Source organism: Ochlerotatus camptorhynchus, unplaced genomic scaffold (assembly GCF_037179485.1).
Source record: "Ochlerotatus camptorhynchus isolate MF236.1 unplaced genomic scaffold, CSIRO-AGI_Acam_v1.1 ptg000303l, whole genome shotgun sequence".
Classification (NCBI taxonomy): domain Eukaryota; kingdom Metazoa; phylum Arthropoda; class Insecta; order Diptera; family Culicidae; genus Ochlerotatus; species Ochlerotatus camptorhynchus.
Genome location: NW_027040791.1, coordinates 733,543 through 747,307, shown reverse-complemented (window position 1 = coordinate 747,307; position 13,765 = coordinate 733,543). Strand labels below are relative to the sequence as shown.

Below are 13,765 nucleotides of genomic sequence, written 5' to 3'. Positions count from 1 at the left end.
TTTCACCAACCATACAGTCACAGCCAACATACCTACAGTTGCAGCCAGACTACCGAGTGGTAGTTGATTCTCACCACAAGGCACACCACAACACAACACACTGCGATTCCTCCGTATCCCACTTTCGTCAGATGATGGGTCTTAAAATGGCAGGACTTAATGGATCATTTCCACAAACAGATTGTTTCAGTTTTGTTTTGATTACTGCCTGCCGAGCATGGCAAAGTCGAAAAAGATGGAAACCAATGACACACAGTAATAGCAAAACACATCCAGCAACAGCAGCAGCAGCAATGTCTACTGCATTGGGAGGATTAGAGAACGACCCTAATCCGGAAGTGTAGAAACTTTTGAGGGATTTACTTTTGGCAGTCTCTCTTTCGCCCTTTCGAGCTCTATCCCGAAGAAGTCTATACTTATTGAACTGCACTGCATGATGGCTTGTGGACAAATAGGCATTAAAAACCCACTGTTTATGTTATGGTTATTAACATCAAATCCTGCTTCGGTCCGTTGTCTAGCCTCTGTTTGTGTCTCCCGGAATAGTCCCAGTCTGGAGGTGACAATAACACTCTCTCTCTCTCTCTCTCTCTATCGTTTACCAACCGAAAAGGGACGGTTTATGAAGACATTATTATGCTTCGACACATTAGTTCGTCAGGCTGAAATGATTTATGAAGGGGAAACCATTTGGCAATGTGTACAAATCTTCCGACTTTGAACTGGATTTTTATTGGGGTCTATAAAAGTTATTGTAGTGATTTTTTTTAAATTGGGCTACTGAAATCTTAGATGTTTTAACACGATTGATGCTGTGATTAATGCAACCACGCGTGCTTGCAGTTGCTAAAAGGCTGCCGATAGTTTCGCCATGGTAACATTGTTGTACAAAGAGCGTAAAAACTGAAGGAAATCGTTCAAATAAAGACATCAGTTTGCTTGTTGATTGTTTCACATTTTACACCCGGCTCTACGGTTTTGCTGCATTGGATGGTCCTACGACGTACCTATTCTGCTCGGCATCATCGGGCACCCAACCAACCAACGTTTATATTGTTGTACAGCTTAGCAGAAAGCAATCACTCACTCAAAGTTTACGCTTTCTTGAGCACGCTACATGGAAAGGTGTGTTAAAATCTTAAAAGCTCTCGTCAAGAGGCACACAAAAAGGGCGTCCCGAGAGGGATGGAGCGAAGGAGATGCTGCTGGCTGAAGTTTGCTTCCCATTTTTCTTTCGTCAAAGCACAAAGTACATTGCTTACGCGGGGATACACATAAATCTCAGTCCGATCCTTGAACGGGTGGTGTAGGACGAGTGGTGCATTTCTCGTCTTTCATGACACTGACTGGGAGCTGACGAGATCCAGTCGAACTGATTAAGCTGCGCGAATGGTGAGGCCACGATGACGAGTGCTAAAAGAAGAGCTTCCTGTGGCCGTGACACATGGATGGACGGACGGACGGACGGACATGCATGTATGCACGGCCTGTGTGCCAGCTATCTTTCGTTATGCCGGTATGATTGATTATTTACAGTATAATTTACGTCCAGTACACGCTGAAATGTAATTAAATATCATTAATCTATTCTTAGCTTGTAGCCCTTAGAAGAGCATTAAGAACTTGTCAGTCGAATGTTTGCTGAGGTGGTCCAACACTTTGGATACGAACTATCAGATAGTGTCACATTGGAATCTTACCACAACTTTGTCTTACACACACGCTGGATTTCATGCTAAGTAGATGAGTAATAAGATATGTGCATTCATTCAGCCAACTGCTCGTTCAGGATTTTCCACATTTTCTATTGATCGCACATGTAGACTAATCGACGGTAGGTGCAATTGATTGTGTACCGGACCGTGGGCTGCTTTGGCAGCCTATCACTATGGAGCATCTCAAGGACTTCGATTTTGTTGATGATATTGATTTATTAGCAAAACGGCATTTGATATGCAGAGTAAGCTCCACGGCCTAGCCGAACGCTCCTCTGCGGCGGGTCTCACCATCAACGTCAACAAAACTAAATCGTTGAATGTCAACAAGGGCAACCTTTTTAACTTTAGCTTTAGATAGGCAAGTAGTGGAGAAATTCGTAAGTTTCCAATATCTTTGCAGCCAGATAGCATCAGAAGGTGGGACCAAGAGCGACATAGATGCCTTAGCGGCTTTACGAAAGCTTTGTGAATTAAACCAGGTTAGTCTACGCACTAAAATACGAGTTTTGAACTGGAATGTGAATTATGTGCTATTAGTTACGCCAGCGAGGCTTATTTAATCAGCAGGTATTCACCAACCGTTGTGGAACATAATTCGTGCCTGCTAGTCTCACAACTGGATCACGAGTGCTGAGCTGCATCGTCGATGTCATCAGAAGCCAATAACAACTGAAATTCGAGATTCTCACCGGATCCAAAGTTAACTGGTAGTTTGAACCATTCAAGTCATCTGGAATGGATAGAATTTTCCCCGTGCAAATGACAGCAAAAAAATATTGAATTCCTTTTCCCCTCCTGACAAAACTGTTCAGAGCTAGTTTTATTCATGGGTACATTTCAAGTACTTGAAAAAAGTGAGGGTAATGTTTATACCTAAGGCTGGCAGGCAAGGTAAATTTCAAATCGCCTACCAACAGGTAAACCAACGGAAACTGCATTACATCTACTGACTTCAATTGTTTTATTGAATGAAGGAGTCCCTAGCTTTCGTTCAGGCTCTATTGGGGTTTGGACAGACGGTTCAAAAATGGAAAATTCAACAGGACAATGGGGGATTGGTCCATTTCTCTACTTTTAACAGAATTCAATCATTTTGGTGAACAGAATATTTTATATTGTAGAAAAAAGTGTTTATAACATTTGATATTACTAACCGCACCGAGCGTTCATTCCGGGTGGTGAGCGAACCTGAAGAAGAAGAAGATGACTATACATGATGATAAGCCCCTTCTCGGAATGAGTATATTGTTAATGGACCTGGTCTAAGATTCAAAGTTGGATTCTGTGATGATAAGTATCATATAAAAAGTAAAATAGGTAGCATCATCTTCATCGAAATACAAGTATTATTGACAATAATCATAACAATCGATCGAATGATGATTCATTTACATTAACATAACATAAACATTTATATACATATACAAAAGGGAAGGGAGGGTCCAACCGGGCACCCGTTTGAAGCGATTTGGACGGGAGAGTGAGAGTGCCAACTCCCTGATGATAACATTTCGTGGATAAAGGGCGGGCTCTTCTCCCCACTCATAGGGGCATCTTCCTGTTTGGGGGCTCGTCTTTTTGACAAATTGTGCGATCATGTTGCTGGAAGGAGATTCTTTATTGTCCCGTAGATGCGTATTGGCAATTTTGCTTTTTACCACCCAATCCGTTTTTGGCCCTTCATGCAGTAACATGTTGAGGACAATCAGAGGTTATTAAGCTCGATCAAGACAAACAGAGCCCACTGCTATCGGACTTAGTATCCGTGCTACAATGGGTGGTAAACCACTATTATCATCATCATCAACAAAGACCATCATGCATACCTCAAATCATTTAAAATCCCAAAATTAAGTTTATTGGAAGTCACATTGTGTGTACATAACCAAATTGGTTACACCTGGACATGTTGGGTGCCCCGTAGAAAAAATCACTTTCTAAATTGAGCTAAAACCCATCATGTAACTCATCATATCACATGGTTACTCAATACAAAGATCATTGGTGATCATATAACATTGGCCACACTCAGACTTATTTCGGATGCCCCTACTACTACCTCTACCCTTAACATAAATAAGCTACTGGTCATGTAAACATCCATGCATGCGAAAATTCATGCATGTAAACTTCCTTTTCACGTAATCCAGCAACTTGTAAGAAATTTTGCTTACAAAGATGGACAGTTGCATACAATTTATGGAATATATCATGACTTGTATAATTAATTTACGCGATTTGTAATGTAAACTCTTATGATATATGACGCTCCATTCATGTGCATCATAGTAACGTAAATTTACACTACTTTTTTGAACTGTGTATCCATAGATGTCACCACTTGTCCCCATATCATTGTAATTGCTGGTTATGTACTGTTCTAGTTAAGTTACAATAAATAAACGTCTATAGTTCTCTCCGCCATGGCAAGACTGTCAAATAATCGTTTTCGTTTCAATATTTACTTTCATCACTCATCGTAAAAATCGGGTCCTATCTGTGCGCGATCGTCCCCTTTCTCAATTGTTGTATCTTTGTTCAATGGTAGAGTCTTTGATCAATTGTCAAATTTTATGATTAATGTTTTTTAGTTTTTTTCGACGCATCATTTCAGATTGCAAAAAGCTCGCGTCATTTTGTGTAAAATAGAATAAAAGAATAGAATAGGTTCAGTTCTCCAACAAGCAAGGTTATTACTATTATTGGCAAGCTTATCGATGCTCTATAACCGGTGTACTGGTATGCTTTAAATCTTCAGGTTTTGAACAAAAGATTCTAAATATTCACTATCTTAACCATTGCTTTTCAGCTAATGATTTAAATCTTATTCGTTGGAATTAAATACACGCCAAAAAAAAGGTTCCAAAGACTTGCTCACGGTTGATATCGTTTGCAGTGAAATTGGTCCCGAAGCACTTCACATGCAACCGCCACTCTGGGAGTAATCATCGGAATCCACCTTACTTATGACCAGAACACGTCCTCAAAACGATTCCCCAGCACATTTGAAGCCATCATCAGTCAACATTTATTATATTTTTCCTCATGTGTAACATTTGATGTCTCACCTTTTCTTTCCGCTCATCTGGGCAAGCACATTTAACCAGGCAGCAGTGAAACTGAAAAAAAACCAGCTCGTAAAGAACCTACGTTCCAAACATTGAACGCTCATCAGGCAGCGTTGCATTTTAGCATACGTGCGACCCATACATTCATACCTAGGGTTACCGGACTAGTTTTCGTCCATCTGAAACCGGGCAAAGTTTGATGCACCACCATTAGGCGAATTTTCGGAGCCTTCACCATACATTTGAACCCAACGAGCAGCCAAACCGACAACACGATTCGCACTAATGATAATTGTTCTGACACTTTGCTACTCGCCTGCGCGAACATATTCATAATTTTTTCAACCTTTGCGGCGATATTATTATTATTTGATTACAGGTATAATATAATGCGTCGACGCCGCGAGCGTCATTTGCCGGACAGCTTTTAGCGTGGCTACCCCTTTTGTACATGAATCTTGTTTTTGGGTACATTCTGATGTGGAAGATTAATGGCCAATCGGTTCTTTCGGGAGCACTCCTTCTAAAACTGGTGAATATTTCGAATAGTTATCCTTATGCGATTAGCTGTACCAGACACCCATACAAAAGTGCACATTTCGATGTTCAACATGGATTTCAACGCCTTTGACGCCGCTGATTGGAGCTGAAGTATTTGTCGAAGCATTAATAAACTGGACGCCACGTACAATCATGATGCCTGGATCCGACAGGCGCCCCAAACGAGAATAAACAATGAAAAGTAATTGGAAGCTACAAATGACAACATATGTTGAACACGTTGAACATGGCGAATGCTCCTGACTCCTCCATGTGTGCACATGTATGTTGGACCGGCATGCATAATGCATGAAAGCACTCGGACAACGCAACGGTACCGGGAGACATCATGCTGTGCAATTCACGACCATCTACGGTGACGAACTCGAATGAATCCCTTTCAACATTGACGTATCCGTTTCGCAGTGATGGAAACAAATAACTGGTGTCAATTAGTGAGCGCAATTAAATAAGTGATTTCCTCATTAGGATGAGCAGGACAATTTATACGGTATACAAATTCTACCAGAAATAACAGTTTACTGTCTCTATTTACAATTATTTCTCTACCAGTTTACGATGATGGCTGGTATCTGTTGGATGTGGAGCCGGAACACAACACTTGACGGTAAAGAGCCTGAATAAGTTCACAGATCTTAACGTTTTGTCCTGTGATTTATTTTGACATCAATTGCAATTTTATCGGTACCTAGCACAAAACTACAAAGCATTATTCGTAGCTATTTGCTTTTTCTTCCATGTTGACCAATTCTTCAGGAATTTATCGTTATATTAATATGTATTCTAAGCATCTAAGAATTGCCTTATTTAAAGACTATAGTTTAGAGGATTTATCTCATTTTGGTACAATAGTGAGTGGTCTTCCTTAGCCAGCCCTTAGCCGATTCCCGATGCAACCGAGTAACTTGTAAACAATGTTGTTGATGGGCTTTTGTATACAATATCTGCTACATTGCATGAAATGTCTCAGAACTTTACATGATTTATAATGTAAACTTATATGATATGTGACGCTCCATTTATGTGCATCATATTGAACAGAAATTTACACTACTTTTCGAACTGTGTAGGAATTCGAATTTTAAAATTTCCTGTACTTCCCTGGTTGGGGTACACGACGTTAGGCATACGGTCGTTAGGCATACGGACGTTAGGCATACGGACGTTAGGCATATGGACGTAAGGCATAATGTACGGTAGGCATATGGACGTAAGGCATAATGTACGGTAGGCATAATGGACGTTAGGCATAATCTACTCGATGAATTTCAGAAGGATGTTAATGGGGACCGTCTATTGATTGCTGAAATCGGTGAGAGCCTTAATTTTTGGGACTCATGAAAACTTGCAACGTCTTGGACAGGCAAAGTATTGGGTTACAGATGGTACGTTTGCCACAGTTCCTTGTTTGTTTCGGCAACTCGTCACTGTTCATGGAAGTATCGCGCCCTCACATCAGCAGACGGTTCTGCGCTAGTATTCATTTTGATGGCAACAAAAACGTAATCGTTGTATCTAGAAGTATGGGAGTAAATCCTGGAAGCAGCAGATATGTTTTTTGTTATTGAATGAAAAATCACAAAATTCACCATTCTTTATTTCATGAGCTGTTCTTTGAGGAATACCTTTTCATCTTTGACAATTGCAATATGTGTGTAAGAATATATTACAACAAATGTGTGTGTTTTTTTTTATTTCTAGATACGATTGATTTCAAGATATATTTCAAAACTATGCTGAGTTTTTATTGCCAGATTACTTAACCGCTATCGCTACTAATCTTGGATCTAAGTAAATATGTAGTTACGTCACTTATGATGTGATAAATAATGTATTCCAAACTGTGTTTATTAAATAAACTTAGTTTGTACAACTTGTATCATATTTTATTCAACGCTTAGCCTAATTTAAGCATTGTTTACCATGCTCGAAACAGGTTTCTAGAGTTGCACAGCAGCAAGGTATTTTATGCCTAACGTCCATTATGCCTAATGACTTTATGCCTATCGTCCATTATGCCTAACGTCCGTATGCCTAACGTATTTATGCCTAATGGGGTACACTCCCTGGTTGTACTGCCACACAATAATACTAATGCAAAAATGGTACAGGCTGGGCGTATCCAGAGAGGCATCCTTCAGATTGCTAGCTATCTCCGACACCGGCGAGAGACCAGCAGTCGAGCACTTTTGCAAGCGGAAAACTTACTGATTTACGACAACGTCGCACAGATAAAAATTCGTAATTTTAATGGTGATGTAAGCATTCATTAACGTAAACTTGTATATCATTTCACGCATCCGAGCAACTTTTGAACAATGTTATTTACAACAATGGGCTTTTGTATACAATATTTTCTACATTGCATGAAATGTCTCAGAACTTTACATGATATAAAATGTAAACTTATATGATATGTGACGCTCCATTTATGTGCATCATACTGAACAGAACTTTACACTACTTTTTCGAACGGTGCGGCCACCGGATCACTAAACCAAAACCCCGCTTGTAGCCACACAATAATTAGGCAAAATTTATTTACGAAAAATGCGGTTTTATCTATGAAACTCATTTTTTACGCAACGAGCGTAAGAGAATCAACTAATAAATATTTAAAGTGTTGTGTATTATTTTATTTTAAAGTGACATCGGCAGTTTAAAATCATTAAGTTTAATATTTTTCTTAGATTGTCCGGATAATAGGACATGATCCAAAATGTTATATTGCAACAGATGGTACTTTTTCAGTAGTAGTGAAATCGAATTTTTGGAGCAAGACATTTTGACTGGACGTATGATATGAATATTTTTTTACTACTACACATTTCCTGTTCATTACTTTTAGGTATAAATTGGTTTTTCAACAAGAAAACAACACATTTACATAAATTTTTTTCGATATTTACTACCATTCTTCCGTGAGCGCGGAAAGTATGTGCATGATTGAAAGTAATACAAACGAATTTGTTGCCCCGTAGTGATGAATAGCACAAACTTGGTGTAGAGTCAAAATTCTATTGTGCACCTTTGAACGTGACCTGATAATCAGGTTTGTAAGATATGAAATTTGTGGAAGTCAAACTATTTGTTTGGCCAAAATTGAAAAACAGCTGTATTAGTACGTTCTATGAAGTAAATACATTTATGCCAATACATTAAATGGTCTCCGGCCAATTGGTCGAATATCGTTTGGCCGTATTCCATTTGACCAAATACAGCTTGGCTGAATACTTGATAAAAATTTAAAATATTGGAACAATGCTAGATTCCTGATTTGTAATATGAACCTATTTGTTGATGAAATTTTGAGATTCCAAATTCCGGGCTTACTGAAATTTTACAATCTGAGACTTAACAAATTTCAAGATCCATACATATTTACATTTCAAATGTGATGTTTTACGATTTTTATTTTCCTAAATAGTGCATTAACAACTAAAATAATGAATTTGGAATATTTTAATTATTCTTTCAAGTAATATGAGTTAGATGTCGAAAAAAAACAAGTTTAATATTTTTCCATATTATAACCATAAGAAGTTTTTTTTTCAAATTTTACTACTCTCGGTGTGTCTGACAATGCGAGTAGCTTTGAAAAAATATGAGAATTGAGTTTTCAAAAGTATGAGGACAAAATAGAATTTGATCATTTTAGGAGATTTTTTACATCTTTTAAACATGAGCAGATTTATTGTGCTTTACTGTTCCCTATATTTAAGGAGCCAGTTATGAAACTTGCCATGGAATTTGGTAATTTTTTATCCCGATTAGAAACTTTTATGAGAAATTTATAATTGATTTGTCTTTCTTTTAATCACAAATGATAGCAATATTTTCATTATTTTATTCATTTTAATGAAGTTCGTCCGGAATTCGGCCAAATGGCATTCGGAAAAATGGCATTCGGAAAAATGGAATCCAGCCAAATAACCCATTGAACCAAACGGCATTCGTCCAAATGGTAATCGGACAAATGGCATTCGGCCAAATGACCCAGAACCACCCATTATGTCAAGAAAATTATCATATGACGGTTTTGTACACATAAATTGATTATGAAAAAAAATACATGTCTACTACAGGCTGTTGTAAGAACCTACGATTTCAGTTCTAGTAAGCAGTCTTTACGAAAACATGTACCATGTTGAGCTTGTGTACAAAACTTAAAGCGAATGTTCAGCTTGAACTTACGTGCAATGTTGTACACAGATACATTTCATACAATGCACTCGGGTGTATCGATGTGCACAAGTGTATTCGCAGAAGTTTGTACACGGGTACATTACACCCGGGTTTGAGCAAGGAGCAAAATTATAAAATTATAAAATAACAAAAAAAAACGCGGAGATCGGGAGGACTCGTACCATGAAATCTTGTGATCATGAGTCCTACGTCTTGACCACTCGTCTATTTTAATGCGCCGGTAAAAAAAGATAGAAGGCATATAAAAAGCGCGGTAAGGGGACTATTTCGTCTGCCCTTAATGCTAGCCGTCTCTCATGTGACTGATATGAAACTTGATGCGAGCCGTATTAAAATCTAGATACCCGGGAACTACTAAATTTGTTTCCCAAAAGGAACTGGCTGTCGCAGGTTTGTATAGTTTCAATCCTATTAGTGTCTTCTGAATAGTGATGAAATTGTACTTTTTCTAAGCTGCTTCTGAATAAGAAGGAAATATTAGAACATCCTATTTAAACAGAGAGGTAATTAACATTTTTCAAACATCTTGATCACAACTAATACACTTTTTACTGAGAAACTCAATGGCTGAAAACTTCTCATATTACCAATGAATTTGAAAACCCATCATCATTGGTTACCCGGCAGTGTATGAATTGCTTTAAATTGGTATACAAGCACCGACACATGACAAAAACAACATCCATGAGCCACAAATGGTCAAATGATCTCAAACTCCCATTTCAATTGAGTTCCATATGCGGCCAGCTTATTTATATCACAGGACTCCCGGAACCGGGGTGATCTTTTGCAGCCATCCGACCAATCAAACCGCAGATGGGCACCTAGTAGGTACAAGGTTTAGCTCTCCCAAAGCATATGAGCTTTCCCGCCGAACAGCATACGTGTGCCCAATTGCGTGTGCCTCTCCGTCAATTCGAAAATCGTACTGATTAAGCTCTAAATAACTAATTGAGCTCAATTGAGGAAGATCAGAGTTTTTCCAGAGTGAGCCACTACTGCGCTGCTGCTCCTCGTCCGTCGGCGTCCCACAGTGGAACCGAAGAGCAATTTAATTAATTAAACATCATCGTCGACAACAAGATCGAGGCGCGCGAGGGAGCGAAATCCGTAGATCCGTGAAGCATTTAATTTGCATAGATTATGTGAGAGAGTGCGGTCAGATCCGATCCGATCCAATCCAATGGCGATGGGTGGCGGTTGGTGGGTAACCGTTTCCGAGAATGACTGGATCAAAAATAAAAAAAAAAACTTTGGCCTTTTCTCAATTATCATTCCACAGCTTGTGTGTGTTATTTTGACGAAGTTTATAGATTGTTTATTGATTTGACCCGGGAACGATTCATTAGTTTCGTTTGATTGATGAAATTTTATCATCCTGTTTTAACGCACATCTTAGGACGAGAGGGAATTTATATGGTAATTTTCTGTGCCGTAAATATTTCCCAAACGTAGAAATTGATTAAAACGATGATGATTCTATCACTGGCAGTGTTTCGATTGCAGCACTTATCGCAGTGAGTTGATCGAAACGTAAGCGTCACTCTGCGTTATTATCAGCAGTTATAGGAGGAAGGAGTGATTACCACAGCCTTTCCCTCTTTCTGTCTGTCTGGCTAAGCAATCGTTGCTGGTTTGGTTGCTACGGGCCTGGGTTGGTATTTCCAGCCTGCTGTGGCACACTAAAACGCAGGCAGACACAAACGAGGGAGAAACGCCGGGAATCGGAGGCACACCACACGTTACACGCACGATTACTGGAATCATGGTCGAAAGTGAGGGATTTTTCAATTAACTCCGCTCTCTCCCACTTTCCAGCAGAGTACCTAGTACACTCCAGTGTGGTAGCACCTTCGCACGAATTTCAGCAGCAGCTTGGATCAGTTTTGAGACTTTGTTGAATTCCACACACATCTCAGACGTGTTTATAGGCGAACTATGCGCACTGGCTGCCGTTGGCTTCCCGATGTATGATTCGGGAGCCCGGTAATTCAGAAGCTATTTCCAATCAATTATATTACTCAAAATTGAGCTGTTGAAGAGTACAAATAAGCAAACAAAAGATGAATTAGGATGGAAGGTAACCCACGAAGCCGGAGGCCACGACGACGGTAGAATCTTGGATCATGAGGAGCACATTTTGCTCAACAACGATAGAGGGAGGGTTAAAGTCTATAAAACCGTAATGATTGTCCACCTCTTTCGACTCCAGCCAGTCATTCAGCAATAGACAGCTCAATCGTCCCATGCTACTTCCCCTGTGGCTACGACTTCGGTTTGTCTCGAGGCTAAACGAGGGCGGGAAAGTATGTGGTAAACATGAAAATAATAATGTTTCTGAATGGTTGCCACTGACGAGCTGAAGACGATGGTGAAGAGAAAGATTGCTTTTGGGACATACGAAGAATGGAAATGGTAGAAGAGGAAACAGATTTACTCGATAAAGAAAAGGAATTTAGAGAAACCTATAGCTTCTCATTCAATAACCACACCAGTCACTGACCAATACAGGTCAACCTTTTTGGCAGGCATGAATAGCAATTAGGGTGAATAAGCTGTCTTAATAGTCACAATATTTACTAAAATAATAATTTAATCCGTACATTTCAGAGTCAGCGAAAGGCAACTGGAGGCTTTTTAAAGCTACATGGATGTACATTGCCCTCGAAGCATTTAAGAATAATGCTGATCATAAAATATCAACCGCGAATAAGCATTAATGCGCATACATTTCGTTACGATCGAAAAGCGAAAAACTAAAATCACCAACAGCACCACTTACCAGGAAATATGCATCGTTTACCGATCATTTCCCGAAATTAGGGACTATAATCCCCTGCTAATAGCTCCAGAGCCAGTGTCTCGAAATAATTACAACTTTGGTGACATTTCCTTTTGCACATGCCTGAAGCCAAGAAGATCCATTGTGTCCAACAGCAGTGGCACAAATCTTACACAAACCGACCGAAGAAAAACAAACCACATAAAAGCCGGTGTGTTACTCACTCTTTGAAATGAATACATAGACGTACGAATAGACTTGAACGACCAAACGAATAATCTATTGCCGACGGATTTGAGTTGGATTTTAGCGGCTCTGTCTGGAATTTATACCATTTTGAGCTGGTGAATGAAACTGGCCTTCGTCTTTTGCACAAACTTCCCGAAGTGGTTTAATTGCGATTATGACGACCTCCCTTAGCGCAGTCGGTAAAGGCGCAGCTACAAAGCAAGACCATGCTGGAGGAGGCTGGTTTCAATTCCTGGTCCGGTCTAAGAATTTTTCGGGTTGGAAAATTTCTCGACTTCCCTGGGCAATAGAAGTATGATTGGACTTGCCACACAATTATACCAATGCAAAAATGGTACAGGCATCGAAAGCTCTCAATTAATAACTGTGAAAGTGCATCTAGAACACTAAGTTGAGAGCACGCAATAAGCTAATATGCGATATGCAATAAGCTTAAAATGCGAAGAAGAAGAATAAGAAGAAGAAGAAGAAGCAAAAGGGAATTCATCAACAACTAACTCCAGAGCTAACAAAGAATGTGTAAGGGTTTACGTGGCCTTGAGTTTGATACCAGACTCCTTCCCATTATTATGTTTTATACTTTTGCATAATTTTCTTATCAATTGCTTAAAAAGATCACCAATCTCGTTCGTGTTCATTTCGGAAAACTATGCAAAACTATTATCACTTTACTTATCAAGGATTATCCTGAATAAAAAAATTACCCTACCTGTTAACAAAATGTCTCCTTCTGCGACGGATGATGCAGATGAAACCTTCTGGCTTTTAAAATATTTTCCATCTAGTTTTAGATGCATGTTGTCGATTCTACCAACGAATCTAACCGCTCGAATAAACTCGTCCTTGAAAAATTCGATTTTAACTGACTAAAACGTGGATATTTAAAGTTAGTAGAAAATTTCCCAAATACACAACATACCCTAAATCAATGTATCCCACTTAAATTGAAAACGATCACGTTTTTGAGTATTTAGACCACAATAATTTCCTTTCCTATGTTTGATTGAGTTAGTTGTCGCTGTAGGATATCTAAAGGCACTACTATTGAAAGAAATAAAAAAAAAATGGCTACCGAAAAAAAGCTAGTTAGTCGTCGACTGTGCTCTGGTCGTTAGTGCAATCTATTGGTTCTATGATCAGGACTGTTAACAACGTTCAAAAGTTTCATTTTCTACGTATCA

At 39.1% G+C, this 13,765-nt stretch overlaps 1 protein-coding gene across 2 annotated transcripts in view; it reads right to left on the bottom strand.

Moving 5' to 3' along the window:
- Positions 1–13,765, bottom strand: part of Optix (optix) — a 149,182-nt gene that overhangs the window by 110,815 nt on the left and 24,602 nt on the right. The gene's annotated exons all lie outside the window — the stretch shown is intronic.